At 46.4% G+C, this 13672-nt stretch overlaps 1 long non-coding RNA gene across 1 annotated transcript in view; it reads left to right on the top strand.

The window, feature by feature from the left end:
* The window catches only part of LOC102972305, a 35836-nt gene extending 32782 nt beyond the window's left edge, over window positions 1-3054 (top strand). The window contains exon 3 of the long non-coding RNA XR_446144.3: window positions 2759-3054. This is a non-coding gene — a long non-coding RNA (uncharacterized LOC102972305). The remainder of the gene's footprint in view (window positions 1-2758) is intronic.
* Window positions 3055-13672: the final 10618 nt, after the last annotated feature.

Here is a 13672-nt window from a genome sequence, read left to right as displayed (position 1 = left end):
TTGTGGTTAATTTAGAAATATAGTCATGCTCTACTTCCCTATAATGTAAAGGAAATAGGGATTCTGGCAGTTGAGTGAACTGAAACTTTCTTTTGATGACTTGGCGATTCAAGGGTCATCCTTCTGAACATCAGTTGTTCCTACTGTAAAAGTGTAAATAGGGATTGATTGTGCTGGCCAGGGGAGTCCCTAGAAGCTGGTCTGTTGTTTTAAAAAATAAATCCTTGGGGCGCCCGGGTGGCTCAGTTAGTTAAGCATCCAACTTCGGCTCAGGTCATGATCTCACCGTCTGTGAGTTTGGGTCCTGCATTGGGCTCTGTGCTGACAGCTCAGAGCCTGGAGCCTGCTTCGGATTGTGTGTCTCCCCGTCTCTCTCTGTTCCGCCCCCACTCATACTCTGTCTCTCTCTGTCTTTCAAAAATAAATAAACATGAAAGAAAGAAAGAAAGAAAGAAAAAAAGAAAGAAAGAAAGAAAGAAAAAGAAAGAAAGGAAGGAAGAGAGAAATCCTTGATTTATTTTCAATTCTTTATTATATACCTCTTCCTGCTAAAAATAGTCCAAAAAGTTATTCCAGTTACTGGAAAAATTCAGTTAGTTCTGTGCTGGTAAATTGAGGATTTTTGCTCAAATGGCTCCAACTTTTTCTAAACAGTTCTTCCATCAAAAATTCCTTCATTTGAGGAGAGCATTCCCACCATAGTCAAACCCCTTAGCAGTATACAGTGCATCACTGCTCCTACTTACAAATTTCCACCTGGTTCTGTTCAGGGGCAAAGTTTTCCATGTTGGCCTCCTCCCTACTGCTGGCCCCTAAGGTCACCATTTGCAGTTCCAGGCCAGCCCAGTTCCTGGCCCCTAAGGTCACCATTTGCTGTTCCAGACCAGCCCAGTTCCTGGGCTGTTCCAACCCCAGCACTGATGGTTGGGGAGGGCGATCCATGCTGAGCCCCACATTGTGTGCCCTCCCATCTGCTCCCTTCTTCCTCCACCCTCTTCCCCACTTCAAGGACTCAGGTGTCCTCACTCCTCTTGTCTGGGCCCAGCTGTCTCTTCCTGCTTCCCCAACCCAGTTTTGTCTGGTGTTTGGGAGAGGAAAATCTGGTTCTGCAAGCACACTCTCAGCCTTTGTGTCTGAGCCCTGGCTCTGCGGTTTCTGCGAGTGTGTATTTCTGGTTCGTGTGGACTGGGGATGCCCTTGGGTACCAGTGAGAGAGAAGAGTGGAAGGGAAACACACAGGTTAACTCGGGGAGACAAGACTATGAATTAAAACCTTTTTATCTTGTCTCGTGTCTTACAAACTTATGTGAGACAAAAATGAAGACAGAAAGGGGTAATGATCAAGGCAGCCCTGCACAGAAAGCCTCTTCCCTTGAGAGCTGTGTGCTGAGGCTGTGGTGTTTCAGGGTGGCTGGGGCCTTGAACTCCATCCTTTAGTCCTTTAGGACTAGGGAAAAGACGAAAAAAATCCCTGCTTGGCCCTTTAACGATACTATTAAAAAAGAGCTTCTTTCGTGGCCCTGGGATATAAAGGTAGAGTTCGAGACCCTGCAAATCACCCCAATGAGAGGCTTGGTGGGAGGAGGAGTGGTTGCCAAGGCCTAGGTGTAGGCAGGGTAGCCCACACTCCAGGAGACCCCTCTGATGAGAAAAGAGGAACATATCCAAGGGCAGCTGCTCTCTACCTTGCCAAGGCCCCCAATGACAAGCAGGAGAGGGGGAGAACCTGGCCTTGCCGGTTATTATAAATGCTTGCCTTAGAAGTGTCATTCTCTCTTTCCCCAGCAGGGTGGGCTGGGTGCTGGCACAGGCACCCAGCAGCTGTGGCTTGCCGTTATGGTGCCCTTATGGTGCCTTTTTGCAGAAGAGCCCCACCCAGGGCACCTGAACTGTGAGCGAAGCACCTCTGGTATTTCAGCCTCCACCCGGCTGAGCAGCCTTTCCTGCTGCAGCCCTGCTCTCAGGGTCACTGCTCTCCCCCAGGGAGAAGTCAGGGCACCAAATATACTAAGCCTATGGGGTGCCAGATACTTCATATATATGTAGAAATATGGATATATACGGATATAGATATATACATATATATGTAATCTCAGGTAATCACTCAACAATTATGTGAAGGAGGCATTTTTGTCCCCATTTTACAAATAAGGTAACTGAGACTTGGGGAGGTTAAGTAACTTGCCCAAAGTCATCCAGGTGGGAAGACTTTGTGAGTCTTCACGGAAAAGGACTGATCTGGAGGCTCTGGGTGGCCGAGTGGTTCACAGTGCTGAGGACATGAGAGATTTCACGTGCCTCCTGAGGCAGAAATACAGGCAAGGGCTTTGCCTGGGAAGGTTAATTACGGCAGTTCTCAAAGTGAGACAGGAGCAGTCACATAGCATCTCCTGAGAAAAATCAGCACTCTCTTCAGAAATACAAATTTTCCCGAGATTAAAGAAATCCCCAATTTGCTTCTCATCTGTAATTTTATTATGATATTCGCAGCAATAAAGTGACTTGAGGCCCAGTCAGAGGCATGAAGAGTTGGGGGCTGGAGAATTCTGGGTCTTCATCTGAATCCAGTCACCTGAGCCACCTGAGTGACTCAGTTGGTTGGGCATCTGACTTCGACTCAGGTCATGATCTCGAAGTTCACGAGTTCGAGCCCCCACTTGAGCTCTGTGCTGACAGCTGAGAGCCTGGAGCCTGCTTCGGATTCTGTCCCCTTCTCTCTCTGCCCCTCCCCAACTCACTCTCTGTCTCTCTTTCTCAGAAATGAACATTTGAATCCAGTGTGTGGTTGAAAGGAACCCTGGAGGAGAGGTGGTGGCAGCTGGAAAGAAAAGACCATGCCCCCTGGGTCTGTAGGAAGAAAGCTGCAGGGACTCCCCAGAGAGAGCTAAAGGTAGTCCATGGTGGGGGGGAAGGCAGGGGGAAGGGAGGTGTTCTCTGCAGGAGGCCTCAGGCCTGCAGGGCTGAGTGTGAAGAGCTGTGCTGAGCCCTGCATCCGGTCGGAAGTACGAGTCTGGAGCTCCTGGCTCGGGATGCTGCAGCTGTTCTGGGGATCTGCACAATTAGAATTCTCCTAGCGCTCAGTGCCCACAGGAATCCAGTCACGTGGTAGACGTGGTGCCTGGAGCTGGGGTCAATGAGAGCTCAGTCTGAGAGAAAAAGCGTTCCTTCCCTCTGAGACATATCCTGCTTTGGTTGTGCACTGCTGGGCTTTTGCTCACATTAAACCTAACCCCTTGCAGGGAGAGGAGCTTGCACGTGACCTCTGCTGGGTGTCTGGGTCTAGCCTGGGAGCTCTCAGGGGCATGGGTGGTGAGTGTGGGACAAAGGAAATCACTTTTCCTTCTGAGCAGGATTTTGTGAGCCTATTGTTTCTAGCAGAGGCTCTGTGTCGGTACTTCCTTCTCTTTTAATTCATTTTCCTCTCTACCACAAGGCTGGCTTCTCGCTAAGCATGATGGGATCTGGTTCTTGGATAACTTTACAGGTTTACAGAGACCACTTCTCTCCTATCCTGCCCAACCCTCCTACACCCCCCCACCCCCACCCTGCCAAGAACATGTAGCTAATTAAGAGGGCAAAAGTTTCCATTAGCATCTCCTGAATCAAAACCAAGGCTTTGTTATTTCTGGGTTTGGGGGACTGAAGGAGGACCAGATCCCCTTCTCTTCTACTTCCTCCAAGTGTCTGGGTGGGAATGCATTTCCTAGTCATTTATGCTCCCCTGTATGATCTGAATCTCCCAGATCATTTCCCTTCAACCCAATCTCCCTCTGTTAAATGAGATATTGAACCTAAGGTCTCGCCCACCCTGAGCCTTCCCTGACCCAGCTTGTTCTTTTTATTGCTGAAACCTCCCTCCAGACACAGGACGAACAGCTCTTTGCTGAGGGAGTGCGATGCTTGCCTGTTGTTTTCCACTTTGTTCTGTGCTGCTGCTTTTTGTCCTTCCTAACTAACACCTTCATTGCTGTCAAAAACCTTCTGTCAGAAATCACTACTCTCCCATGTAATGGGCACTAAGGTTCTGTCAGAAATCATGCTCTGCTATTAGCAATCACTGTTTTTTCTGTCAGAAATGTCCACTCTCCTTTAAAAAATCACTGTCTGAAGAAAAATCACCACTCTCTTCAGAAATCCTTGTTCTCTTGTCAAAAGTCCACTAACATCCTGTCAGAAATCAACATTTTCTGCCAGAAAATCCCTGTTTTCCTGACATAAACCATTGCTCTCCTGTCAAAAATCCCTGGTCTCCTGTCAGAAGTTTCTGCTCTCCTGATCCCTGTTTCTTGTCAGAAGTCATTACTTTCCCATAGGAAACCATTGCTCGTTGCCTGATCCTTCTCTCCACAGGATATTCAGAGTTGTTTGTCATGCTTTGACATTGGTAGCTTTCCAGTGACTTCCTTACTGCTGGCTGTTCTCACCTGTTTTGCTGTATCTCTTTAAGCTCAGTGCTGGGGCAGTGGACACAGCACTGGGGAGTCCATAGTCTCTGTGTCCCTCCTGAGTGATTACAGACAAATCCTTTTTGCTTCCCGGACCTTTTTCTCCTCTCTTTGTTAGGGATGATAATATCACCGACTCTGCCTGCTTCACAATTTAGATCAGTGACGATTCTGACTTTCAGAAAGCTGCTACCTTGATCTCTCTTCCTATAATTTTCACTCACTGTTGTCTCACAGAGCTGGCCTTCCACCCCTACTCCTAAATCCTCGCTTACCCAGCGGAAATGCCCCAGTTCTCTAACATCCAGATTAACCTGTTCAGTTCTTTGTATGGCATGGTTTCCATACCTGTTACCAGCCTAGCCACATACAACAACGCCCCCCTCGCCACCCCCAACATGTTCTAGTTTGTCTGGATTTCCCTCAGGGTGTGATCTGAGTAGCTCAGAGGAGAACGGGATTGTCATCGTCCTCTTTCTAAAGCAGAGTATTAATGTGGCCCAAGATTGCTTGAGCTTTTGTACCATTTACCATGTAGAATCTTCCCAGCCAAAAGCTCCATTTATTTAAATACCTTTTTTTTTTTTTTTTTTTGCTGGTACAGACTTGTAATTTTCTTTGAATAGATTTTGCATGTCCTCTTAGGTTAATTTCAAAATACTTAATGTTTTGGATTCTTTAGGGAATGAGATGACTTTTTTTTTATTGTATTTTCTTTTCCAGTCTTCATTACTGGAATCTAGAAATGATATTGATTGAATTTTAATCTTATAATCTGCAATGTTGCTGAACAGATTTGTCATTTCTATTAATGTTCCTAGAATGCTCTGTATCTTTCTTAGAGTCCTACTCATTCTGTCTTGCAATGGGGAAAGCTTTGTTTATGGCAAGCTGTAGCAGTGCTCCAAGCTGTGGCATTTTTCTCCTAGGAAACACTCAACATGAGTGACAACACTCTCTTAAGCAGGAGTTTTGCTGACTACATCTGAAAGAGTATATCAAGAAAAGAAAATGAGGATGACGTTATTAGAGGGATAGTCTTTCTTTTTTTTAAGCTCTATGCCCAATGTGGGGCTTGAACTCACCAATCCAAGATCAGGAGTCACATGCTCTATCGAATGAGCCAGCCAGGCACCCCTAGAGGGATAATCTTTAATTAATTCCGATTTCTATTTTTAAAAGTAAATCATTCGATACCTCTGGTAACTCAACCATTAATAGCAACAAATTGCTTACCACATACTTCACAACTGAGCACTGATCACACCAAAGTGGAGAACACCTGGCCTGACAATTAAAGCAGGATTTTTACTAAATTGTACACTTCTAAAATGGTGAATTCTGAGGTATGTGAATTATACCCTCCCCCCGCCTCCAAAAAAGCCCCACAAAACCTCAGGAGAAATAAAAAAAACATAGGTTTTGGAGGCAATATATTGAGTTTGTAACCAGTTCTGCCTCTAACAGGCTCTGTGGCCCTGGACAATTACTTGATTTCTCTGAGTCTCAGTTTCATCCTATGTAGAATGGGATTATGAATTGCCTCTCCTTCATTCCACTGATAAAAGAAACTCTCCTCCCGCACCGTATGGAGATGTGGGGTGGCCAATCAAAATATCTCTTTTTCCTAGACGTAATGATTGGTGCAGATGTGCTCATGTGATTAAAAGAGGATTAGTCAAGGTCTTGCAGATGGCTGATGTGGAAGTTGACTCAGGGGGCTCTCTCTGAAATTATAAACTGTAAGGCTCATGGAAGCCAGGGCTAGTGGGGGGTCATCTTTTTCATCACAAAAGAAGAACATGCTAGAAAGTAAAGCTAACACAGAGAAGATGGAAGGAGGGAGAGATCCTGGTAACACTGTTTGAGCTACAGTCTAACCAGAGCTAGACAACTCCTGGTATTTTCATTTTGGTGTGCAAATAATTTCCTTTTTTTCTTAAGCTTGTTTGAGTTGGGTTTCTGTCATAAGCTGCCCAAAGAGGCCTGACATAGAAATCTGTTCTATAAAGCTGTTGTGAGAATTATTTGTGGCAATACACGTAAAGCAGCCAATGCTTGTATGTAACACGTATTTAAAAATCAAAACTTACTGTTGTCATCATCAACACCATGCAATAGATAGGGACAATTCTGTGTTTGCTTTATACGCTACAGTAGTTAAGACAGTGCTGAGTGTAAAGTTAAATCTCAGTAAACATCCTTATAGACAAGTTGATACCTCTCTCTTAATACAGAATTTAAACATGAATTAAACAGCATTTTTCTCTCCTTTCTACTTTCAAGAGATAGAGACAAAGCTACAAAATGGAAAGAATGTTGAACTCGGGTCAAAAGAACAAGGTTCTATTTCTGACAATGCTCTTTGCATGCTGTGTGCCCTCAGGGAGCCAGTTCCCTTCTCTGGGCCTTCGTTTCTCCATTGGCGCTAGATGATCTTAGCCCCTTGTAAGCTCTAACCCAGAGATTCAGGGGAAAAGATAGCAGGGAATTCTTTCAATGCCCCATGGTTTTTGGGGGTTAAAAAATTCAATCTCATGCCCCTTTTGCATCCCTCCCCACAGTTTCCCACAAGGACACATGGTCAAGGATAGTCAGGGTACTTGGGGATGACTACTTGTAGGATTCTGTATCCTCACAGGAAGATGCAAGAAAGTTCAGTACTCCACTTGCTAATGTGGAAGTGTTGCTGAATACATGTCAGAATGATTTTCAGCCACTAGGCCTGAAATACAATGTAATGTCCAGAAACATCAATGGAAAGAATATTTTTCAGTCATCAAGGGCCTTTTAGACACACACTGTGCCAAGTACTAGGGACACAAAGGGACTGAGTCCCTGTTCTTGAGTCTTACAAGGACTGTTCCTTGAATGTCTTGTTCATCAAGACTTCTCTGGAGTTCAGATGCAAATAGAGATTTTGCTAACCTTTTTGGGTGCCCACTGTGTGCCAGGCACTGGACAGAGTTAGTGTATTTTGTCTTCTCACTCGGTTATAATTTCCTGTACTTGTACTTCTCAGAACCACTAATCTGGCTGAGTCACGGAGACATAATAAGTCTTTGTAAACAATTTCTCCCTTCACATCGACGGCCTGACCCTCACAGCCTCATCCTCTCTCATCCTTGCTGTCTGATCATATATGAAGCTTCCCTCTGTGGTGGAACCTAGAGCCGCAGCGCATACAGGCATCTGAAGCCTCCGCTTTGTAGAAGACATAAGGCACTGATTTTTACTCAAGTATTTGAGTAATCATTTTTATATTAAAAATAAATATCGTGGGGCACCTGGGTGGCTCAGTTGGTTAAGCATCTGACTCTTGATTTCTGCTCAGGTCAGATCTCAGTTTGTGAGATCGAGCGCCACATCGGGCTCTGTGCTGACAGGGTGGAGTCTCCTTGGGATTCTCTCTCTCCTTTCTCTACCTCTCTCCCGCTCATGTGCATGCACTCTCTTTTTCTCTCTCTCTGTATCTCAAAATTAAAAAAAAAAACACTTAAAAAATAAATAATGATAGATCACAGAATACACTTTAAGATTTGAACAATATTTTATTTTATTTATTTATTTATTTTAGAGAGAGAGAGCATGAGCAGGGAAGAGGGACAGAGGGAGAGAAAGAGAGAATCCTAAGTAGGCTCCACACTCAGCCCAGAGCCCAAGATGGGGCTTGATCCCACGATCCCGGGATCATGACCTGAGCTGAAATCAAGAGTCAGATGCCTAGCCAGGCATCTGAACCACCCAGGCATCCCTGAGATTTGAACAAATCTAAGATTCATTCATTTTTTTCCGACAAGTATTTTTTTAATGTTTATTATTTATTATTGAGAGAGAGAGAGAGAGAGATGGAGCACAAGCAGGGGAGGGTTAGAGAGAGAAAGAGACACAGAATCTGAAGCAGGCTTCAGGCTCCGAGCTGTCAGCACAGAGCCTGATGCATGGCTGGAACCCACAGACTGTGAGATCATGACCTGAGCCGAAGTGGGATGCTTAACTGAGCCACCCAGCTGCCCCTTTTCCAACAAATATTTATTGAATGATGACTGTGTGCCAGGCATTGTCCTAGGCCCTAGGGATTGAGCAGTAAATAATTCAGTAAAAAAAAAAAAAAAAAAAAAAATTTTTTTTTTTTTTTGGTCATGGGGCTCTCATTTTAGTGAAGTAAACAGGCAAAAAACATAGTATTTCAGATGCTGACATGTGCTATAGAGAAAAATAGGGCAAAGAAGGGGACTTCATACACATGTCCAGCTTGCAAAGGATTGCTTTGGACTTCTCCATCTGGTTCCTTGGGGATCCTTCTCCTTGCTTCTGCCACAAGGGTCGCTAGGGTGGGGAGTGGGGTTGAGGGTGGGAGTTGGGGATGGGGTGGGAGGTGACCAAGAGACCAGCTAGCCTCAGAGATGCAGCTTGAGCATATTGACCCAAAGAGAGGAGATGCTGAAGGAAGGGAGAAGGTAGCTTGCCAACCCAGAGGTGCTTCATGGCCCAGAACCCACACACTCTGGGGCCACATTCTGGGCTTGAGCCCTCTTTAGCGGGTTTCTGACCATATTTCTACCTCCTCACTCAACGCAGTCCCTGCTTGTGTTTCTTGGATGCCCAGACGGCTGCCTTGGGGAATCTCCTTCAGCTGATGACCCACCTTCACCCAGGTCTACCCAAGCTCTTTGTCCTTCTAGCCGAAGGCAGCCCTGCTGTCTGTCACCATCCCACCTCCTATGGCTACCAAGCTTTACAGTGTGCTGGGTATTCTCCTAGTCACACACAGTGGTGGTTCCTCATGGCCCACTGCAGGGCAGAGGAGATGGCAAACCAGAGAAGGGAGCCTGACAAGCAGCGGGATACAGGGCAGTCTTGCCACATAGGACAGACATGCAAGCCAGTGGTTCTCAAACTTGATGAGAGTCACCTGTGTGCTTGTTAAAATAGAGACTCTGGGCCCCACCGCCAGAGTTTCTGATGCATACGTCTGGGACGGGGGGCCCCGGACATGTAGAATCGACACATCTAACAGGATCCAAGTGCCCCCTGGGCTGCTGGTGCTGGGCCCACACTGAGATTCTTTGCTCTGTGCCACCTGGTGAGGCAGGCTGTCTGCCTTCTGTGCCCCAGGCTCCTGCTGGGCCCTTCCCTTCCCTCTAATTTGTGAACCCTTCTCTACCTTCATTGTCTTCCCTTCCTAGGCCATCTGGTTTTCTCTCTCACTCTAAAAAATGCTTTTGGAATGTGATCTGAAAAAGATTATACTAAGTGGCAAATAGCTGATCATAGCTATTGTCCGCCTTCCAGGAATATTTGAATTTTGACTGATAAACCCAAAGCTAAAGAAATAAAACTCTGATGGTGGACTTCAGAGGTCAGCTAGTGAATGGTGTTGTGTTTGGGGGACCCAGAGCCTGGGGACACTGTGTAGGTGGCCACTTACCATACCTCCCGCTGTGTGCCTATGGGGGAATGTCCCCACCCAGCCTGGATAAGAATCGAAATTCTGTGTCCCTCTTCTCCAGAAGCAGTGAGGCAAATATGCCGCTACTGAAGAGAAAAGCAACTAATGGCAATAATTAAATCCCCCAAGGAGACAGGATCCTCAGTGTCCTTTGTGTTCTGGGAGTGTCTTTTGCTTTGGTGGAAAGAAAGAAAATCTGTTGTGACAGGCTCTGATTCCCCCGCTGAGGGAGGCCCTGCTGTGGTTGCATCAGGGCCTGGGTCTGACTCTGAAAAATAAACAGAACAGGATTTGAAGAATTAAGGTCATGCTCCCCTACCCCAGGTTTTATAAAGAAAGAGTGGATAGGCTCCGGGGGAGTGGGGAGGGCCGCATAAAGAAGAGGCTGGAAAAGAAGGTGCATGGAGGCAAGTCAGCCTGGCCAAACAGCTCATCTGTCCAGAATTTCACCCCTGAGCTCTTGCCCGCCAATCCCGAGAGGCGTGTCTTGGCCTCACGGCCTCTTAGTCATCTCCTGAGAAGCAGTTGTCTCCCGGAAAGAAGGAAAATGCTGGCAGGAGAAGTCGCAGAGAGAAAGGAGCAGGGTCTATGGGTGGGCCAGAGGGAGGTGTCCTTCCAAGCTGACTTGAGGCCAGTGATGCGGCACAGGTGGCAAGCACTGGCCTGGAGTCAGAGGCCTGGGTTCTTGTTCTGGTGTGGCCTGGGTCAAGTCACTGTCCTCTCCACCACCCACCAAGGAGTTAGCTGAGATGACTTCTCAATATCCCTTCAAGGATGCCCGGGTGGCTTAGTGGGTTGACTTCGGCTCAGGTCATGATCTTACGGTTCATGAGTTGGGCTCTGTGCTGACAGCTCGGAGCCTGGAGCCTGCTTCCGATTCTGTGTCTCCCTCTCTCTCTGCCCCTCTCCCGCTCACACTCTGTCTCTCTGTCTCTCAAAAATAAACTTAAAAATGTTAAAAATAAATAAACAAATATCCCTTCAGACCCTGAAGTTCTCCAACTTATTCTGCCATGAGAGGTGCTTCAGTTAAGAGTTCATGCAGGAGGACTACTTGGATGACATTGTGTGTGTGTGGGGGGGGGGGGCCCGGACATGTAGATTTTGTTCTGTTTTGTTTTTTGTTTTAATCTCTTCTCTTGGCCTCAGATGGAATTTCACACAAGGACATGTCTTGTGCAAAGCATTTCCCTAATCTGTCTTCACTGGTTACTTCTGAAGCCATGTTACACACTGGGAAACCCTCCTGATTTTCTCCCCTCTGCTGCACCTCCCACCCCTGTCTACTACTTGCCATTCTTGTTGGTTTTGCCGAAGGAACTCTGTGATCATCCCGTCTGCCCTTGTCTGCCCCTGAGAAATACCTTTCTCCGGTGCCCTTGACAACCCAGGTTAGAAGCAACCAGAGTATGAATTTGTTTCACATGTAACTTTGGTAACATGCCTATTTGTGTGTGTGTGTGTGTGTGTGTGTGTTGCACAAAGACTTACGCTGAAGGCACTGTAACATGGAGGTTAAGATCTCAGGTTTTGGCATCACACACACCTAGATTCAAATCCTGCCTCTGCTACTTATTAGCTGTGTGATCTTGGGCAAACTGCCTAACCTTTCTTAGGCTCAGATTACTCTTCTGCAAACTGACAATTATATTTACCCTAAGAATTTACTGGGGACGACTTCCTTCTCAGAGCACAACACTTGTTTCAGAGATAATCAGAACATTCCATCAGTGTCTTGGGCATGTCTCCTTTCTTGTGGATAGTAGTACTTCTTTCTACTGCTGCTCTCTCATTGTGGGTCACCCTCCTGTACACCCAGACTCCCGGAATTCTTAGCCAAAGTTCCCTAGGTAGGACATGGAAACCAAGTAGAAGAGACCCCTCTTCCTGACCCATTGGCCCATCAGCCTTCGTAAGACCACATGCCAGGCACATGCAGATTTCTTTCCTGAAGGTTTAGGGTGATTTCAGAGAGTTGGAACAGAACCTAGAGCACTAGTGTTTTTGAACTTTTTCTTGAATCCACAAGGGAAGACTTGGATCTTCCTATGGAGGGCCCACTTGGATGCCATCCCACTCCTATGACTTTATAGTTGTGTTTGTTTAAGTTTATTTATTTATTTCGAGAGAGAGAGAGAAAGAACACAAGCGGTGGAGGGGCAGAGAGAGAGGGAGAGAGAGAATCCCAAACAGGCTCCATGCAGTTAGTGTAGAGCCCAATGAGGGGCTCGAACCCATGAACCGTGAAATCATGACCTGAGCTTAAGCCGAGAGTCGGGCATTTAACCAACTGAGCCACCCAGGTGCCCCACCCATTCCTATGACTTTGGACCTCATGTGCAGAAGCACACTGTCCTCTTTGGTCTGTGCAAGGCCCCGCTCTTGTGTTAGCTATTCATTCCCTTGCCCACTCCCCCCAGCCCCCTGCCATTCTCCTTTCCCTATAGGCAATCATGGATTTACGCTGCATCTTTTATGTTAATTTCCTGTGATGTGTGTTTATGTAAATGGTTTTATGTCATATAGTGCATTCTTTTTCTCCCTTCTTCCCCTTGGCCCTAAGCCTGTAAGGTCCATCTGTGTTGCTATGCACGCTTCTAGCTGGGTTTCTTCCTCTGCTTTCCCCACAGTGGTCTTTGGGTGACCTTCAACTTCCCTACCACAGATAGCAATGCCACAATGAGCCTCCTCTGTCTCCTAACCTGACTCACCTGCTTTCAGACTGGTCAGCACAATCTCTAATCTTAGAGTCCAACAACTCACAGAGAGTGCTGTCTCCCCGCATCCTTCTTGAATCGTGAAGACTCTGGGCAGAGAATTGAGCACTGATGTTTGTGCACCTTGTCTCATAAGGGAGGGTGGAGGCTCTAGACCTGTGGTCCTTGACAACAGAAGCTCTTCTGTAGGTTCATAGCAGACCTTGTGCTTCCTTCTGTTGGTTGACCATTTCAAGGAAGCCCATCTCCCAAAGGTAACCAGTTTTTCCCACTCAGAAACGTAATAGATGTATCCTTTACTAGCAACACATTTACTGTGCCTTTGGGGTCATCTTGAGGAGATTTTGGTTTCTTCTGGGGGGAGGGGAGGTTTGAGTAAGCACAGGTAGTGTTGCTGGCATTGCAGAAGAGCTATATTTGATTTTCATGGCTGCTCTGGGCTCTTATGGGGAAGGGCATTGGCCTCAATTAAATTCTTCATCAGTAATTCCCTTCTAATAAGAAGGGCTCAGTGGTATGCCAGTTCCTCCCAAAGCTTTATCAGGATTAAATACTGTTCACTGAATGGTATCTATTCTTATTCAGCAAATTTTCATGGATTTCCTGACTTTTTTTTATCCTTCTTGTCCTTATTTACTCTGGCTACTTCCTCCCTCAAACTGTCTCTTCTCAGGGGTCCAGAGGTGCTGCCTAGGACTCAAGAAGTGCCACACAGGAAACCTTGACCCAGGCCATGCCTCTATATCCCTGGGTTATTGGCTTGTGTGGCCCTGATCCACTGGCTTGACCTTTCAAGGGCTTAGTTTTCTTGTTAAAATAAAGGGGAGTGTTGGAGAGTTGAGGCCTTCTGGCTCTTGATGTCTAGGATTTTGCAAAGTTCAATATTCCTTGGCTTTCCAAAATGTAGCACTTTTTCTTTCCTTACATCAGCTGTAATTCCCAGCCTAAAATGACTATGACCATAACCCTGTGATCCCAACTGTCCATCATGTCCTCCTGCCTCTCTAGCCCCCAGCCCTTTCTGAGGGCTTTCCATTTCTCACCTCTTTCTCCTGCTC

Source organism: Panthera tigris, chromosome C2, assembly GCF_018350195.1.
Source record: "Panthera tigris isolate Pti1 chromosome C2, P.tigris_Pti1_mat1.1, whole genome shotgun sequence".
Classification (NCBI taxonomy): Eukaryota; Metazoa; Chordata; class Mammalia; order Carnivora; family Felidae; genus Panthera; species Panthera tigris.
Note: the sequence above shows the minus strand (reverse complement) of the source record. Positions and strands in the feature narration are given on the sequence as shown.